This window comes from Botryllus schlosseri, chromosome 4 (genome assembly GCF_051294905.1).
Source record: "Botryllus schlosseri isolate E-star chromosome 4, Bs_hap1, whole genome shotgun sequence".
Classification (NCBI taxonomy): domain Eukaryota; kingdom Metazoa; phylum Chordata; class Ascidiacea; order Stolidobranchia; family Styelidae; genus Botryllus; species Botryllus schlosseri.
The window spans coordinates 4,873,211-4,894,117 of record NC_137239.1 but is presented as its reverse complement, the minus strand read 5'-3'; the positions used below and the strand labels follow the sequence as shown (position 1 = coordinate 4,894,117).

General features: G+C 39.4%; 1 long non-coding RNA gene across 2 annotated transcripts; it reads right to left on the bottom strand.

Annotated features, from left to right (window-relative positions):
• Positions 1–11,652: 11,652 nt before the first annotated feature.
• Positions 11,653–18,761, bottom strand: LOC145436878 (uncharacterized). 2 transcript variants are annotated; one of them, XR_013914460.1, is made up of 3 exons: positions 18,259–18,761; positions 15,163–15,262; positions 11,653–14,153 (listed from the first exon to the last, which is right to left on the bottom strand). It is a non-coding gene; the product is annotated as an uncharacterized LOC145436878 (long non-coding RNA). The 2 variants fall into 2 exon arrangements; XR_013914459.1 differs by lacking the exon at positions 18,259–18,761 and having other exon boundaries at positions 15,163–16,491.
• Positions 18,762–20,907: the final 2,146 nt, after the last annotated feature.

Genomic DNA, 20,907 nt, shown 5'->3' with positions numbered 1-20,907 from the left:
ATACTGCATCGCAGCAATGCCGCATTCTCTCCAAGTACTGCTGCACTGCAGATTGAACTCATTACGAAACGGCGGGCCGTATTCTTGTGGTAACTAATTTCTTGGTCGCGGGCCGGACGATTTCGCTTGGCGGGCCGGATCCGGCACGCGGGCCGTAGGTTGCTGGCCCTTGGTCTAAAAACTGCTTTACTGTTGTTAAACTGTTATGAATTCTCAAGTTAGATCGAGATAAAGAGCAAAACACACGGCATCGTAATTTGCTCGTCTCATATAATCGCGAGACAAAAGTAAGAGCTCGCTACCTTATGCTCCGTTGCTCCACTGTGCCTACTCTCCGTGATCGTTTTCGCATCTTATGTTCCAAGACATAAGGCAAAAGCCCCAAAACAAACATGTGGGTTTTCCACCTTTTCGACGAACTGGAGCCTCCGGGACCTTTGTGTCAGCTCTCAAACACGATTTCTGCCAGCAGGCAATTTTCACTCATGACAAATACGCTATATTTTGGATAGTGGTGCAGAACAGATTTCAAGACCTGGCCATCGAAGCACTAGTAGACGTTCTTGTACAAAACCCACTTGATAGCTTAAGTTACACAGCAGCTAATTTGTTTGACATCTGAATAAAATGTTGTTAAGTATCTCCATCTCTTTGTATAAAAAATTTGTGCGAATGAAATTTATTTTACAAAAATTTATGTGAATGGAGCTCAAAAAGGTTGAAAAGCCCTGCCCTGGAGGATAGGGTCAAAGGGTAAATTGAGGGGGAAATCTAGAATCTATCCAGCGTTACACGATTTAGACAGCGGATTGCTCAATAACATATTAAAATATTTTGGATAAAGCGAACTTAAAAGAAAGTTTGCTTCAAGGAGAAGTAGTTCATAGCTGTTTGATTTCGATTTAGAAACTGTAAAATTATGAAATTGCAGTTTTAAAAGCAGACTTCATTTGTACATGGAAATGCAGTACTGGTAGGGCGTGTTGGGACATCGAGTCTGGAGTGTGTTCAGACTGTGTTGCCATTCGGACATCGTATCTGGGATGAGTTCCGACTGTTTTGCCCCTCGGACATCGTGTCTTGGGTGCGATCGGACAGTTTGCAACTCGGACTTCGTGCCTAGGGTGTGTTTGGAATGTGTCGCCATTCGGACGTCGTGTGTAGGGTGATACGACTGTACTGTCTGTCACTCGGATATCATGCTTGGGCTGTGTTTGGATGTCATTCGGACATCGTGTCTTGGGTGTATTCGGACATCATGTCTGGGGTGCGGTCGGACAGTTTTACAACTCGGACTTCGTGCCTAGGGTGTGTTCGGAATGTGTTGCCATTTTGACATCTAGATAGGGTTGCCATACGCCCGGAATTTTCCGGACATGTACAAAATTTCACTGTTCAAACTTGCGTCCGAGAGGAATTTCTAAAATATGCCATATGTCCGGAATTTGGAAGACTTGACGTAGGCTCATAATATTTCGTAAATCAGCATTAAAACGATATTGTTTGGTAATAATTAAGCTGATGCACGGTATTTTTCTTCGTGCTGCGCGCGATTTACTGTCACGTTTATTGATTTTAATACGGAGACTACAACCATTGTTCCTTCTAAGCTGCGCACGTGCGCAATTGTGCAGTGCTCACATGATATCTGCGCACAGAAAATCTATGCTGCGCACAAAAACTCCGAAGTGATGACCTTTTTTTAGTCATTATGCACTGTTCTCCAAGGGAACACGCAGTGAGTGCGCGCAGACTCGTGAAAAGTTAGAGAGAACATTGACTACAACCCGCGCAAAAACGGCAATAAAATATAAATAAAAACAAACCACAGACACTGGAATAAGCCTAATTGTGATCGCAATTGTAGGAGAGCGGTATTTTCCTAGAGATCGTAAGGACGTTTAAATGCTTTATTCAAAGGTATTGGTTCCAAACGAGGGTCGTTGCCTTTATTCGGGGTTGTTGAATATTGTGCAATTACGCTCCCTGTATTTTCGAATTCATTATCATCTAACAGCTCTACCGCTGACTCTAATCATGTGAGAGGAGAGTAGTGTCTAATCGTTGGGTTATAATTTTCATCTGTACAAGTCACACTCAATGGACAATGCGATAAGACACAATGCGATGTGTTGAAGAAATGGATATCGAACGACACGTAGTTGCGATCCTTTTTAGACTGACATCCACCTCGGCCTAGAGTGCCCGATGTAACAGTTATTTCCTATGTTGATTTTTTAAAACCACTGCCCTTTCTAGTTATTTCCATTCCTTGTGAGTGCTTTCTTTGTTTGCATATTTCTCCGGGCTTTTTTTTATCGCCGTAAGGACGGCGACGGCGGGAAAGAGGATCCATGACTACACACACAGCCTCATACTACTGAACCGGACACTGACCACCTCTGTGGTCTATGAGCAAAAGCCTTGCTAGTGTGACGTCATAACTCATTTCGAAATCCACCAGTGGGCGTTAAAGAGTGTCCGAATTTTCGTTGCTGAAATATGGTAACCCTAGTCCAGGAAGTGTTCCTACATCATGTCTGGGGTGTTTGGACTGTGTTGCCACTTGGACATCGCGTCTGGAGGGAGTTGTTCAGACGTCGTCATGTCTGGCGTGAATTCGGACTGTGTTTCACTCGGACATCGCGTCTGGAATATGATTGCGATGCGCCCGACATACCGCAGACCTGATATCTGCGCACTATTTTTATCTGGACATGCTCCGGTGCTGATACCTGTGCTCTAAATACCCCCAGGCATGGTCCGGGCCGTATATATGGGCGCTTATAATGGGCACAGACATGCATCAGACGTGATACCTGCGTCCTAAACGACGCATGACCTAGATAGGAGTTATGTCTGCAGTTTTTGCTGATATCTGCGATAGCTGAGTATATCCACACTCCACAGTTGTGATAGATTAATATATGTTTTTGATGCGCACTATTTTAATCTGAACATGCTTCGGAACTGATACCCGCGCACCAAATACTCCCAGGCATGGTCCGGGCTAAATTATCTGCGTGCTGAATGGACGCAGACATGTTTCAGGCGTGATACCCGCGTCCTAAATGACGCGTGATTTATATTTGACCTCTATGTTTACGGTTTTTGGTGAAGTCTGCAATAGCTTGTCTGTGATAGTCCGTGATAGCTTTTTTTTCGCGCTGTGAATATACTAAGCTATCACTACGGTGGATATACCCAGCTATCGCAGATATCAGCAAAAATCCCTGGCATCAGGATTACCATATACATCAGTGGTGATTTACCTTACCTCCAGCGCCCCCCAGGGGGCGCTGGCGATTTTGAAGGGGGCGGAAACGCTCAGGGGGCGCTGGGCTCAGAGGGGCGGTATGGGGGGCACTGGAGAAAAATAGCTTCGCAGTAGATGATGTAGGTGGTAGGACATATCCTTTATGAGTATTCATAGAAAATGAACACCGAAAACTTCGTTATACATAGCCTACAAAAGAGATATAGGTCTAATTGTCCATGGGCCCCTAAATGACTGGCACCGAATATTCCTATGTTGGCAATCTGAACCCCAGAAGACAAATTCCATCCGGCAGGGAAGAATTATATGCCAGTGAAGAAAAACCAATTTGAAATCGTGTTCGTCTTTTAGTTTAGTACGATTGGGCGACAGGGATATCTAAAACTAGATATTCTTGTTGGGCGATATCCCTGTTGGCAATGTTCCCTCTAAGCTGCGCACGTGCGCAAATGCGCAGTGCTGAACCGGTCTCTGCGCACAGAAAATCTTAGCTGCGCACAAAAAATCAGAAGATATGACTTTTTTTCTTATATCAATTGTTGTTCTCCGAGGGACCGCGCAAGCGCGCAGACTCGCGAAAAATTCGAGGAAACATTGGCAGGAGCAAGTCTGAAACCGAGGTTCAAGGGCGACCCGTTAAGGTAAATACTGCGCTCTGTGAAGAAATGATAGTTTGCAATGACGTGCGCCTCACGAAAGACATTTTTCTTTTAGTATGGCCTCGTACGCGTCAGCGATACTGATATCATTTCAGTAGCACAATCTTTTCTGGGAATGGCGAAATAACATGGTTTAACTAAAGAACAATGGGATAGCGCGAACGTAATCTGCAAGAAACTAACGAATAGTCTTCTCCGTGTGGCATGGACATTGCGTAAGATTTACTGTTAAATTACATGCCGTGAATTTTCGAAGTCATCACTTTCATCAGGCAAATCTGATCACTTATGGTGAGACGGGATAATATGCAGAATATGAAAGTACAAGCATCAACATTGTTGAAAAATCCATCCCCTCGCAAACGTTGATCGGGAAACGCTGCAACTGTGCACTGTAGGGCGTTGAATTACATCAGCTTCTATGCTGCAAAAATTTTGATATTATTCAATTCATTTGAACGGGAATCTTCTGTCGATAAGGTAATACCTAGGATTACCATATTTTGGAAAACTGAAAAGAGGACACTTAGACGGGGGCCAAAAATTATTTCGTGAATTAGCATAAATTATAGGGTATGTTTCAAAATTTTATGCAACTTTTGCCAAAATGTTTTCGCGTTGTGCGCGATTTCAAGTCGCCAAATATCTTGATTATTGGGTACTCTACCACTAGGAATAATTACGCTAGATTTATAGAAATGAGCATATCGTTGGCGATTACCGCGCCATGACGTATAAAGTTATAGGCCATGTAACATGCGACTCCAAGAAGTGTGCCAGAACTATCCGGCAGCGAGAAAATCATGGCCGTAAAGGACTGCCCTATGCTGACCGAAAACTTCGTTAGATATACAAAATACATATAGCTTTATTCGTCCATATAGGTGATGAACGATCTATCTTGACCTGATCCGTCGAGGCTTGAGATATATCTTCAATCGAAAGGCCCTAAGGTGCAGCTGGAATCACAAAATTTTCCAATTTTTTTTTATTGCAGAATCTTGAAGTATGAAACTAGTTCTTTCCAAAAATGTATTGCTCTTGTCTGATTTCGAATTAGAAGTATGTTAAAATACGATTTCAAATCCCCCGTTTTCGTAGAAATTTACCCCCCATTCACTTTCATTCATTTAAACTCACTCAAAATTGTCTATAAGCACTCTGCCAAGCTGATTTTATACAATAAATAGAGGAGCCATATGTCTAATCGATGAAGCGTGAGTTTCAAAACATCCAGCAAGCCAGCAGCCCAGCGGCCAGCAGCAGTGGTGCCGCTCCTAGTGTTTTAACACTAGATCTAGTGTTTTTTCGGTCGTCCTAGTGTTCTAGTGTTTTTTTTTCGCAAATTTTGCTAATCTAGTGTTTTTCTGCAATCGTGCGAACAGTGAATATTCTAACGTTAGGCTACGGTACTAAATTATACGCTAAATTTATTGCTTGATAAGGCGATTTAGTCTCTGGCTGTGTTTGTTTTCAATAATTCTATGTTGTGGTGCAGTAACAAGCAATTATTACGTAACAGGGTGCGCTGTGAATCCGTACTTATGAGCGAAAGTCTCTGAAAAAACGAAGAGCGATTTCGCTCTGATGCTCTGTCGTTTCTTATTAAACTCAGTCTGCAGATTCGGGCAAGATTTTCATTTGTCGAGGACAGCATACTGGAGTGTATTGAATCCGTTAACAGCCTATCAACACAAAGAATAGTAAAATCAATCATTCCTCTAGCTGTGCAATTTCCATCAGTGATATTATTTGATGAACTTGATGATTTGTTGGATGAATGGGCAGCTTTGGCAAGATCGCAAAATGAGCTGCAGGTTATCAGTCTATGCCCTACACCAGAATTTTTGCAAAAATTGAAATCTGTGCACAATGGATTCGGTGAATCAAAATTCCCCTTACTGGGGAAGCTCATGACGAATCTCTTGCAAATTGCCACATTCCACTGCATTCGTGGAAATGAAGTATGCTGCACAAGTGCACATGCACACCTGTGGTGTACAATCGAAAGATAATTTTTATGGCGCCGTACAATTCGAAAGCGACAATATTTGATCTTTTTTGTGCTATTGAATTCTTTTCATCAATTTTCGTTGAATAATCATGCAGTATATCGAGCATATGTATCGAATTCATGTGTGGAACACTTCTTATCTATGGATTTGTACCTTGGTCATCATGATTACTTGACAACGGCAAAGTTTTCCTGTAATTTACTAATCTAGTGTTTTTTTCGCCAATCTAGTGTTTTTTCACGACATAATCTTGTGTTTTTCCGGGAACCTAGAGTGGCAACACTGGCCAGCAGCCTATTGCTTACCTGGGAAGAGTTGAAAGCTGTTGATATTATGAGTGTTGTTTATCGTATTGTATATTTTTCAAGATTGCATTGGTATATTGTTGATAGCTATTAGCTAATCGCTTAATTGACGATTAGGACAAAGACATACACTACCAAGTCATTTGGCATAGGGAAAGATAAAACCATGGTAGAAAAGAACCTGAGCTGAACAATCGAAGAAATCTTTTGAAAAAGATAATGATGGTTCGAATTCGGCGTAATCGTTTTTCCTCGCAATTTCTACATTTTTGATGCAGTTGTTCTCAACACTGTGAATTGCCTGACTGTTGCTCATCCGGCAAAGGATATTGGAACTGCACAGAATATGCATAAGGGTTATGCAACTCAAATTAGTGTCGCAGTGTTATGATGAAATTGATGCTAAAAATTGTATGTTTGAAAGATGTTGGGGGGAATATGTGTGTAGTATCTTGACTCATACCAACTGAAATGGGTATTTTGACAATGTCACAATATTCTTGACATGTTGTTCCATTTTCACAACATCTAACTGATGTTTATTTCAAGGTTTGCAAATTTTCGAATATGGTATAGCAGTTTTGAGAAAAAATCATCAAATCAATCATACTTTATACGACTTATTTTGCATTTAGGCACATTCAATCGTCTTCAGATTTGGCTATATTCTGATTAAAGCATGCCTGCAGCATTTAAAAGCAACAAATTTCAAATACCTGCTTTACTTTTTCACCAAAATATTTTTGAATTTTCAAAGTTGATTTTCTCCCATTTCTAGTTTTTCGTAATATTATGTCACGGGGACAGAAAATTTTGATATCAGAAAACCTTCAATACTGATCAAACTTGGCTCAGTACAAGCAGTATAACGGTTCTACCTGCTGAACTTATTGTTTTTGCTATAGGAGTTTAGGTGTAGTTACTATGTTACTTATGATCTGAATTTTATGAAAAAAAGTTGAAAATTCGGCACCGTGCAGGTACCAAACAAATATTTTGGTAATTTTTTCGAAAATTCGTTAGTTTCAAGCAGTTCAGCAGGTGGTTATAGACCTCACCACACTTTATGAAGCTTTGGTTAGAATCTCTCAGCATCCATCGATGAGACAGGCGTTTCCCGTGCTACCCTTACGATTCACCAATCTCCCCCCCAATTTGGGCGCAAGGAATTATTGTGAAATGCTGAAATTTATACAGTATATGAAGTTGGGTATGAACAGCTTACACACCAATTTTCGAGAATCTAGGATTGTCTGTTTATAAAATATCGCAATTTGAAAATTTTGCGAGTCTAGCTGCACCTTAGGGCCTTAAATATATTTCGCAGAATCAGATATTCTGTTCTAACAGCAGCAAGTAGCATCCAGCGTAGACAACACAGGCAAATTAACAGCAAGCACTAGCTAACACACAAACGCATTTATACCCTACGTCTTAACCTAACAATCAAATAATCATTGACCCAATCACCAAATGAGAGAAACAGAAATACGAAATGAGAGTTCACAGGTCATAAGCAATTAAAGCTTCGCAACACTCCTTCTCTTATGACATGCAGCATCTCTCATTCAGGAATACGAGAAATTCCAATTTGCTCCCTCAAATTGCAGAAAGACTGTCGACATAGCGGCTTTGTAAATATGTCGGCAAGCTGCTTCTCAGTCGGGATGTATTCGATGTCAATCTTGTTCGCATCGAGCTCGTCTCGGATATATCCAAATTTCACGGCTATATGTTTCGTTGCTTGGTGATTAACCGGGTTTCGGCACATCGCGATCGCGCTTTGGTTGTCTTCAAAGATGGTGATCGGCACTTCGACGCTTTTTCCCATCTCTTCAAATAATTGGTGAAGCCATGCGGTTTCACGAGCGGCTAGATTCAGTACGATAAATTCTGCTTCAGCTGTGGACTGCGCCGTTACTGATTGTTTCTTCGATCTCCAACAAATGGGAGCACTTCCCATCAAGATAATGTACCCCGAGGTCGATTTCCTGTCATCACGGTCACCACCGAAATCAGCGTCTGCCAAAACTGTAACGGTGTTGACACCACTCCCATAAGTTATACCGTAATCAATAGTTCCTCGAATGTAACGCAATAAATGTTTAATCATTTGCCAATGATATACGGTTGGATCACTGTTGTATTGTGCTAGTTTAGCAACTGCGAACGCAATGTCAGGTCGAGTATACATCGCCAGATAAAGTAGTGACTGGCGAATGTTCCTATGTCTTGGCAATCTCAACCTCACAAGACAAATACCATCCCGCAGGAAAAATTATATGCCAGTAAAGAAATACCAATCCGAAATCGTGTGATCTTTCAGTTTACTACGTTTGGGTGATTCTATATTTTTTTGATATAGCAGACAGGAGGTCACGAAATATCATCATGTAACGAAGTCATACCAACGGGGCCGCCGCCCGAAAAGGATCAATTATTATTTACGGCTATGGAGTTTCAAAGACACCTCACTCAGCAATCCCGGTGAATCTGATTATACGTGAGCACTGCTAACTGAGCAGAGAGGACAAGAAATTGATAGCAATAAATATGCATTTCCCGATCCGATTGTATCATGAATTATCGAAACATTTTGTGCCCTGCGCTGGCTCACTATACAGTACGACTATACTTTCGTAGCAAAAGCGAACAATGTAATGGAGGGGGGGGGCAGATTATCATTCAAGTTTTTTGGGGAGGGGGGGGCTAACGAAGTATACAGGTATATACACTGGGGGATGTTAAATTATTATTGAGGGGTCTTATACCTTTTCATACACACCTCCCTCAGCTCTACCGGTAAATCAGATTACGTGAGCATAGAGAGGATAAAAATTGATAGCAATATATACACAATTCCCGAGCATATTGACTGATTCAGTAATGAATTATAAAAATTTCTCGCGCCTCCTGCGTTTCGCCGGGTAAAGGCGGCTTACTAAACGCAGAACCAATAAAGCAGGTGAGTAGGCCTAGCGATAAACAGCGTATAGCCTGAGGGAGGTCTGGGGCGAAGCCCCCACCAGTTCGGCTTATCGCCATATGGGGGGGCCTGGTTGCGCACTGTTGTCCAAGGGCCTGCGCAGTGAGTTGGCATGTTTGCGCAGACTCAAGAAAAATTAGAGGGAACATTGCCTGTTGGGCGATTCTATATTTTTTGATATAGCAGACAGGAGGTCACGAAATAACATCATGCAACGAAGTCATACCAACGGGTTCGCCCGACCGAATATGTTTAATTATTAGTTACGGGCCCTACAGTTTCCAAGACACCTCACATTGTTCGCTCCACGTTTTGATGAGTCTGCGCACACTCAATAAACTCACTGCGCAGACCCTTGGACAACAGTGCGTAACGACTAAAAAAAGGTCAAAACTTCGGATTAGTTGTGCGCAACGTAGGTTTTCTGTGCACAGATACAATGTCAGCACTGCGCACGTGAGCAGCTTAGACGGAACATTGCACCTCACTCAGCTCTACCGGTAAATCTGGTAACGTGAGCAGAGAGGACAAGAAATTAATAGCAATATACATGCAATTTCCGATCTTACTGACTGATTTTATCATGAATTATCGAAAGTTCTCGCACTTCGCACTGGCTCGCTAAATAGTACAGCTGATTTCGTGGCAAAACGAACAACGTGATTGGGGCGGTCGGTTTATCACCCTATGGGAGCCCAAGACCCAAGTTTTTTCGGGGGGGGGGGGGGGGGGCTGATGAAGTGCTGTTTCGTTCTTGCCAACGGGTATACGCCCGAAGTGTATATTTATTATTCAGTGGTCCTGCATTTTCAATCACACATCACTCAGCTCTACCGGTAAATTTTTTTACGTGAGCAGAGAGAGGATAAAATTCGATATCGATATACATGCAATTCCCGATAATATTTCCCAATTCAATCATTAATTATTGAAATTTTTCGCGCTTCGCGCGTCTAGGCGGGAATACCTGGCTCAGTAAATGGACACCCAATGTAGAAGACTAGTATCAGCAAATAGTGGATAGCCGAAAGGGGGTCTTTGGGCGAAGCCCCCCGGAAATTTGGTTTATCACCCGATGGGGGGGGGGGGCTAAGACCAACGTTTTTGGGGGGGGGTCTGACGAAGTGCTGTTACGGCCCTGGTAACGAAATAATTGTACCTACTGGCACGCCCGAATATGTTTAATTATTAATTACGTGCCCTTCATCTTCCCATACAACAGCTCAATCAGCGCTGCTGGTAAATCTGATTACGTGGGCTGAGAGGATAAAAAGTTTATAGCGACTTATATATGTAATTAGCACCTATTCATTCATGCATTGTAGAAAATTTTGTTACCTAGGACGACCATGCCACACAAACTTTGCTCACCATCGAAATCCCGTTACGGGGTTTTTGGGGGCGAAGCCCTCGGAAGTTTGGTTTATCACGCTATGGGTGCGCAAGGCAATCATTTTTAGGGGGATGACGCAGTGCTGTTACGGCCCTCCCTCTTACTCATTGTCTTTATTACATTCCTTACAATATGCGGTTGGGGGGCGCTGGAGCACGATAATTTTTGAAAGGGGGCGCTGGAGGAAAAAAGATTAAGAACCACTGATATACATGAACCCCAAAATATGGACAGTCGAAAAATAAGATTGGCATTTAAAAGCGTTTTTGTACATACTGTGTATTTATATATACGAGGCGTAGCATATCATTTCCATACTTTCGCCAGAAACAATCTGCTCCAGCAACTCATTGTTCTCAGAAAGTGATTCATTGATCTCACGACCGCTGAGGTCTAGGTTTATCTTTACTCAGGGCCGAAACTGCACTTGTCACCAACCCCCCCCCCCCACCCCAAAAAAAAGGCAATAGCCTACGATGGTCTTGGGCCCCCATAGGTTAATAAACCGAACTTCTTCACCTCGCTGTGATTGGAAGCGCCAACTAATATGGGAAAAGGCTGTACACCAAGTTCAGATAAAATCATTTTTGAGTGTATGGAGCAAGACCTCCAGTACCAAATCTTGTAGTCTTGGTCCTGGCCGAAGCAAACTCCTTGCGATGATATAATAGGGGAATATTGCGATGTGCAATCGTTGATAAAGAAGGATTGGTGTTTTTTGTCAGCATGGAATGCCCCGGGTATCTTCAGCAACAGCTGACACACTTCTTGTGTTTTGGGGTATCAATATAAGTTGAAATACCGGTCTTTTTCATCTGACCTCCAGGTCAATGTCACAATCGCAGATATTGCAACACAGATACCAGATGAAAATAATTCATTCCTTCGTCAATAAAAAATTTGCCGAATCAATAGGATATCTACAATACGCATGTGCCAAATCACTCAATCTTGCTTAGAGGGCAGGCAAATTATCATCGGAGCTCGCTTCGCGATAATATACACTCTAAATTCGAATGCGTGCAGAGGAACGCAAACTTACACGCCAAATCCGTTTTTTTTTTCTAACTACCACACAACGTGCTGGAGCCGATGTGTGCCTGGCTATCCTGTGTTTAGTGGTGGTGTGTTCATGTTGACTGGTGCAGAGCTCGAAATTAATACCAGCCATCCATGAATTTTTACTCAGCTTAGGCTCAAAAAAGATTTTATTGCAACGAAAGATCAATACAGAACATTCATTTGCAGACGAAAATGTGTGAATTTCTAGCTTGCACAATTGAAAAACTCAAACTTTTCCATATAGAAATAAGAACTACAGCTACAAAGTTATCATAAATTAGATTCTAATTAGAGCAAAGAAACGTTTCACTAATTGGTGCAGAATTAGAATTATAGCGACACAGTTGTTTTTGCAAATTAGAATCTAATTAGAGAAAAAAAGCATTTCACAAATTGGTGTGGAAATAGAATTATAGCGACACAGTTGCAACCACAAATTACATTTGAATCAGAGCAAAGAAACATTTCACAAATTGGGATAGAATTAGAATCATAGCGACACAGTTGTTATCACAAATTAGATTCTAATTAAAGCAAAAAACATTTCAAAAATTGGAGTAGAATTACAATCCTAGCGACACGGTTGTTTTAACAAATTACTTTCTAATTAGAGCAAAGAAACATTTCACAAATTGGTATGGAATTAGAATTATAGCGACCAGTTGCAGCCACAAATTACATTTGAATCAAAGCAAAGAAGCATTTCAAAAATTGGAGTAGAATTACAATCATAGCAACACAGTTGTTTTCACAAATTAGATTCTAATTAGTGCAAAAAAATATTTCCCAAATTGGAGTAGAATTAAAGTCATAGCGACACAGTTGTTATCACAAATTAGATTCTAGTTAGTGCAAAAAACATTTCATAAATTGGAGTAGAGTTAGAATCATAGCGACACAGTTCTTATCACGAATTAGATTCTAATTAGTGCAAAAAATATTTCCCAAATTGGAGTAGAATTAAAGTCATAGCGACACAGTTGTTATCACAAAATAGATTCTAATTAGAGCAGAAAGCATTTCAAAAATAGGAGTAGAATTACCATCACAGCAACACAGTTGTTATCACAAATTAGATTCTAGTTGGTGCAAAAAACATTTCATAAATTGGAGTAGAGTTAGAATAATAGCGACACAGTTCTTATCACAAATTACTTTCTAATTAGAGCAAAGAAACAATTCACAAATTGGTATGGAATTAGAATTATAGCGACCAGTTGCAGCCACAAATTACATTTGAATCAAAGCAAAGAAGCATTTCAAAAATTGGAGTAGAATTACAATCATAGCAACACAGTTGTTTTCACAAATTAGATTCTAATTAGTGCAAAAAAATATTTCCCAAATCGGAGTAGAATTAAAGTCATAGCGACACAGTTGTTATCACAAATTAGATTCTAATTAGTGCAAAAAAACATTTCATAAATTGGAGTAGAATTACCATCACAGCAACACAGTTGTTTTCACAAATTAGATTCTAATTAGTGCAAAAAAATATTTCCCAAATTGGAGTAGAATTGAAGTCATAGCGACACAGTTGTTATCACAAATTAGATTCGAATCAGAGCAAAGTAACATTTGAAAAATTGGAGTAGAATCAGAATAATTACTGCAGTATATTTTCTGAATTAGACTAGAATCCAATTGGAGGTAGTTTTTATTTCAAATTAGAGTGGAATTAGAAATATAGCTATACGGTAGTTGTTTTCTAAATTAGATTCGATTGAAAGCAAAGAAACATTTCACAAATTAGAGTAGCATCAGAATTTATAGCTACACAGCTTTTTCCAAATTAGAGTAGAATTAGATTTGTAGCTCGTTTTTTTTCGAAATTAGAGTGGGATCAGAATTATAGTAACAGTTTTTTTCTAATTATAGAAAAGAATTAGAACTATAGCTACACTGTTTTTTCCAAATTAGAGTACAATTAGAATTATAGGTTCAGTTGTTTTCACAAATTAGATTCGAGTGAGAGAGACGAAGCACTTCACGAATTAAAGTAGAATTATAATTATGGCTAGTTTTTTTTTCAAAATTAGAGTATAATCAGAATTTTAGCTACACATTTTTTTTCACTCTAATTAGACAACTAGACTAGTACTAGAATTGTATAGTTGTCCAAGTCAGCAAACGAAATCAAAATCATTACTGGGATTTCTTGAATCTGCTCATAAAACAGAAAAGCTTGTTGGATTGAAACACAAATTTTTGTCTCCAATCAGGACATACTGTAAAATTGACAGTATCTGGAAAACTTTCGGATATGCGGGGTCACAAACATACTAACACGAGAGAAGATCCAGCACCATCTCAAATGGTTTCGCTTTATTGTGAGACGATCCCTTTATGCGGATGCCATTCGCCACGATCCATGACTGCAGGTCACCATTTTCATGGTGCGCTAGTACGAGATGTCGAGGACTCAGCTTTGTGGCCGTTAATTGGACTGAATGGGCCTGGAATTGAAAAAAATATGTTAAGTAAAATTATATTGCCAATAATCCATGTGTGAATCGAAAGCACAAGATTTAGATTATGTAGAATTGCCTTTATGGGACTTCTGCATAATGCATATTGAATAAAAATAGAGCTGAATAGGTCAATATAGGTTTTTGCCAATATGGTTTAACAAGCTAACTCATGGAAACAAGTGATAGCAAATTCTGTCGTCACGACATGCTGTCTAGTCGTTGACATGAATGGGTTTTTCCACATAATCATAAGTTTACTAACCTTTAATGATCCATTCAGATTTGATCAGTATACCATCATACAGGTTCCTTTTGGAACGGCACAAGTATTATGTTCACATTCACTGATTCTATGCACTATATCCATGGTAGCCATCCTCATGGACTAGTAGCCAGGAAAACCAAAAATTACATTAGCAGCAGAAATGATTTTCCGTGGCGTGGGACGAAAACGAATTTACACCAGCTCATTCTAACTTGGATTTATAGCCTTATCAAAAATAATGATGTAATTGAAAAGCATTTAATAATCATTTATTTTTGGAGGCCTTCTTTCAGTTCGAGTGTTCATTGCACCGTCATAACGTAAACAGCGTCAATCAAAACATAGGCCTACTATATTTTCAGCCCCTAAAAACAAAATGTGGCACACGTCTGAGCTCAACAGACCCCGAATTAGAACACATGTTTGTGGCGCAACTTGGAAATTAACAGACCCCCGAATTAGAACCAACTCAACATGCGCGCATGTTAAGCCATAAAATTTTCAAACAACTAGCTGTACTTTTGTGACGGTCTGTTAAGTTCAAACTTGTGCCAGATAATGGCATGCAAAACGTCCAAGGTGTTACGGAAAACGCCGAAAAATGTTTGCCGAAAAATCAGGACAAGAGTCGAAATCAGTACAAATCTGAAAAATCAGGATGTTATGGTACATCTATGTTCATTGTTCACACAGTTCCAGGTTAATCAAGCAGCAAATCCTACAACTCACCTGATAAAGCGTTATCGCCCTCAAATCCTGTTGTGATTCTCTTTTCAGTTACTGCATTTCGTAACTCCCTCAGGAGCATAACCGCAGCTGCTTGTTTTCCCTACAAATAAATATAAAGTAGAAGATTTGGTTGAAGGACATCCCACTTATTGCATTCCGGTTGATATGAAGGCAAGAGTTCTGACACAACAATATTTAATATATAAAATTGCAACAAAAATAAACAGGATTATCCCAATTAATGAATTCATTCTAGAATAGTTAAATAATACTAACGGGTTATTCCAGCCCAAATCAACCGAGGCAGATAACCACGTGTTTCAAAATAAACATCAAATGCAATTCCTAAGCAACATAGATCAATTTCAAACTGAACAAAAGTTATTTCGCGGAAATACATTCAGCGGTTTTGGATTTATGGGGATTTGAAAAAGTGCACTTTTTGTGCTCAGTCAACCGTTAAAAGGTATCATTTTTTAGATCATGAACTTTAGAATTTTACTGTTAATTAGTCTTTCTCTGTGGCTTTAAATGGAGTACATTTTCAGAAAGTACATAGCCTAACACTCATTTTGAACATTTTTATTATGATAATAATCTAGCCGTTTGGGGTTGAAAGGGGGGCTAAAGGTAATGCTGGAGTAAAATCAGTCATGCGTGATGACTTTTTTCAGGTTGAATTGTGAAAAAAGGTATGCTTCAAATTTATTGAGTAAGGTATCATATGAAAGCTAAGAACGAGCACTGTCCAATAAAAGCAATGCCAATAGTGATTTCAAGGATCTAAGCTGCGTTATAACAAGAAAACTATATTCATATATTTCCCATGTGTCTAAAGGTATTTTGGGTTATATATTTTTTATACACCTTGACATATTATAGATTAATACTTCATTAAGCATATGTAATAGCTTGGGGCAGGGCTTACTTTATATTCCAGCCTTTTATATTTCATATTTTGGTGAGTGGTGCATAGATTATTAATGTTCAAATAGTCAGGCGGTATAGCAGCTGTGCATGGTTGAAAAAGATAATTTTGATAACTGCACTATGCACATATGATATTCTTTTTAAGTGGCAAAGATTCATCTGGAAAGCTCAATGTCATTTGTATGCGTCACCCGTCCAAGTGCATAACTGAAATTGTTCGCAAAATTGAGATTTGGGACTGGCATTGGTAGGGGCATGCGGTCAGAAGAGACAGTGCCTCATCAGTCATTCAAGCAAAACAAAACTTGAAACACGAAGTACATGTTCATGTTGTTCATAGTCACCCACAAAGTTTATGAATTATAATTGATAATTATCAATTGTAGAGACATTTTCCAAGTCGAGAACGTCTAATTTCCATTTTTCGTATTTCACAGTAGTAAAATTTGCGGGTTGATCACAAGTATATCGTCTTGCATGAATTCACATTCTCCAACCTCATCATGAACCAGATAGATACTTCAATCAGAAATCAGGCTGTGCCATCTCTGCATGGCATCAATGTAATATACCATGTATGCTGACAAGTTTATAATATATCCTGACTTGTACACTCAGTGTGATTACCATATTTGTTGGACCATTCAAATTGGATTATTTTCTATTAGTAAGGATTAAAATGACCACATTAACTACTTACAGATGATTTTTAAACTAATGGAGACAAATGGTCGAGAATTGCGGTTTTAAAGATAATGTATAAGAATGACGAACTGTTCAAAGAGAATGGCCAATATCGTATCACCACCCTGCCCAAACCATATTTTATCCAAAATGACCTTTCATTACAAAATTTGGTGTGAAATCCAAATACAATGACCTAGAAGCTTGATTGTATTGATATTAGTTTGCCAATTGAGGCGCTACCTGGTGAGCTAGAATATAAATATATTTCACCAAATTGTGACAAGATGAAGAAGGAGATGGAATTTAAGAGCACATGACTAATCAATCTCACCCTACGTTCAGTTCATTTTGTGACATTACAGCAACAAGTGACGTGCGAAGAAAAGTAACATAAAAGCGCGACAAAGTAGGCCTAATATAATTCTTTTTCTGATATTAGCCAGTAGTGGGTAATTTAATCTAAGGATAGGCGAGGTGCTCAAAGAAAGAACCGTTAGATACGAATTATGACACGAATTACAAAGCAATATTTGCAACTGATTGTGCTTTGAAAAGCAATCCGATGATATTTTCAATGATTCAAAATTTTGCATTCCGAAAATGCACCATACTCAACTTCATGAATTAAAATCTTGTGTTACGAAACAACAATACCCCGAAAGGCACACTCAAGGGTTCTGGCTATGACTGTTAATGTATTGGTTACTCGAAAATGTTAGAGTGAAATGTTATGTATAATATAGAACTAGGCACTTCCTTATATCTTTGACTGAATAATAGCTTGATTGAATGTTTGATATCACTTGCACCATGGAAGGAAATGGACAGTGCTAGCTAATTAATATACTTGATCACGTAACCAAAAACCAAGCATCTGTATAAATTATACCCCCCAAAATACCTTCAGACACGAGGGAAATATCATGACCTTAGTTTTCTTGCTATAACACTGCTTAGATCCTTGAAATCACTATTAAGATTCCTATTACTGCATTGTATTTGTTCTTAGCTTTCATTTGATACCTTACTCAATAAATTTGAAGTACACCTTTTTTCACAATTCGGCCCAGAAAATTCCGTCATGCATGACTGATTTCTTTGGGGGCCCAACCGTCTCTGCTCATTTGACCTATAAACTTTCGAAATATCCAGCATATTATAGTTCACATTCAAAGTTCACGTAACAACGGTCTCAAAAACGTTGATTCACCCACGAAAACTCAAGCCCATCATGTATAAAGATCCATGCAAAATAAGTTGTTCAGAAATGCCATTTCGACATGGTTCAATGAACGCAAAAAGTGGTATTTTTCTCACTACGATAAAATCTCAACGACTTATCCGATTTTGATAAAATCAAGTTTTTTTTCTGATCAGGGGATCACTGTCTCTCTTTGTGTGCGATTTGAATAAAATCCATGACCATAGGGTTATCTTTTGAAAAAAAAATTGGTTGATTTGGCAGGGAATGACCCTAACCTCTTCATCTGTCTCTAGCTCTACTACAAATATTTCGTCAGTAGTAAGTATTTCGCTTCGACACTCCTCGGAACGAACATTTGAAACCCCGCTCTGATATATTACAAAGGCAAAGTGTTACTATAAAAGCAGCTATGTAGTGAGCTAAGCATGCACATTGCACACACACTTCTATGTGTTATATAGAGGGAACTTGATATGAACATAAAAAGATTTATTTCACTGGATAATATTAACAATAATTATTATAATAGGTTCATGAATGAAATATCCTGTTTTCAACCAATGAAAATGTCATGTAATTGGAAAAACAAGTGAGTCAACTGCAAAGCAAGATCTATATAACTTGGTCACGAATTCTAGTTGTAAACCCATATTGCATCAAGTTAGAGAATTAACTGACATTCTGAAACTCAGTTTCGATGCTACTGCAAGTTGATCTAAAAGGCAATCTACCAATATTTCTCACACTGCTGCTTGCTGTAACTGTAAGAACCCTCTTGACAACATACTGGTAATCATAACATATCGCATGTTGATATTCTTGAACGAATTACCTTCAATTATTAAAGCAATGTGTTCTCTCGTAATGCCGTACGCAATCAACATCTTCTTTATTCCTTCCGCTATGATGAGATTAGCGACACGTTCATCCACATCCACAAAGTCATTGTACTGCGGCCTGTCGCTCCATTTAAATTTGACCCTTGACCGTGACTGAGTTCCCGCCGTTACCGAGAGATGTGAAGCGTGAATGAGAGAGAGAGAGAGAGAGAGCGGGATAGCAATAAAGAAATACAGAGATGTTTATTCAGTCAACAGTCAAAAGCAGAATGCACTGATAATAGCCAGGTAACACTAACGATTACTAAACAACGTACTTAAAAATTACATGGTGATGACAATGATTGATTGATTGATTGATTGATTTCTTCATTGCTATACTACTGATATATCAATGATCAATAATGAGGAAACGCAATATAATGGAAGTCTTAGTCAAGTCAGACAATCATGTGGTTGTAACAATGATATATATAATTGGGTTGAAATGATCAGTTTCTTCTGCCAGTTTGGCAGGTAAATAAAATGAGAAGAGAAACGTTCACAAAATCTAGTAAATGCAAGAAAGCGACACACTAAAATAATGGAGCGACATTGATGAAACAGCAGTTCACTTCAGGGCTCCTGAGCAATGTGCCCTTTTAGGTACGCATGTGTGCAATTGAATCGAGCTGACACGGTCTCTGCTCACATAAATTATAAGTTGCGCACAAAAGATCCGAAGAGATGACCTTTTTTTTAGTGGTTACGCACTGTTGTCCAAGAGTGAATAGGTGAGCGCTTGCTGCAGACTCGTCAAAATTAGAGGGAACATTGCTTCTGAGCTATATGTAAACGGGGCTAAAAGCACGCATTGCTTACACGAGAGTCGTTATTACCGTTCAACATCTATTATAGAAATGCTGCATCATTTTGGAATCTATATCTTGCAGCTTAATTCCTTCCCTGCAAATAACCCAGCGGGAGCAAACGGACCCCAGGGTCATTGGGTTACCGATGACGTCATGATCGGCACACGAGTGTACCGTACGTTACCCTGGATGATCTGGTCATTTACCAGTGACATTACGATTACATTTCAGCAGCGTTTCCAGCGTCGACCTGACAATCCCTCTCAATCTTACTGATCTCACAACTCGTGCGGCGACTTACCGGACTATTAAAATGTATACGTAAACTCTTTCATAGTGATCAAAGCCGGCGGCAGATGATAAGATGAGAGCAGAAGCACATATTTCGTATCTTTATCTGATGAAGTGTGGACTTGCACATATTATGACACCACTTCGGCGAAAGATTTGGGTCGACTTTAAGTGTTTGTCCCATATTGCATCTTTGAATGCACAATTTAGTGTCTAAATCGATGCTTTCGATTTAGAGTGTAGTTGGGCCATTAACACTTCAAATTCTGCGATTACCTTTTCACTTTTCATGGTAGTAGTTGGTAAACAAAAGTGGAGACCATGAGACAGTACAAACTCTTCAGTGGACGTGAGCTTGTAGTCCGATAAGTTAACAATATTTTTCCCGTCAAAACTAGCATTTTTGCCAAAGCGTTAGGTAATGATGAAAATGTATGATGAAAATGTATGTAGTGATGAAAATGTATGGGTCTGATGAAAATGTATATATACATTTACCGTTACGATAACGTAAAAACTAATGTTGTGTTTACCACCAAATAATTGCTTCCTGCAACGCGCAAAGATGTTCTTCTTGCTTCTCAACAAAGCAATATAGTCTATGATTCCAAGTGCCACTGTGATTGTCGGTACGTGGGAAGAACAACTCAGCGCTTGCAGGAACGCATCAAACAACATGTTCCGAGCGTTATTAGATCACGCACACTGGACTCTCGCGAAGACGCAGCCTCAACTGATCTGCGATTACTAGAACGTAATCAGGCCATGGCAATGAACTCTGCCATCGGCAAGCATTTGGCTGAGAATGCAACCTGCGCTAAAAACTATTGCAATGAAAGATTTTCTATGTTAGGCAGAGGCCGCTCTAATTTCCATCTGTCTGCACTGGAATCGACTTATATTAAAATCCACCGACCGCGCTTGTGTCAGCAGAAGGAATTTT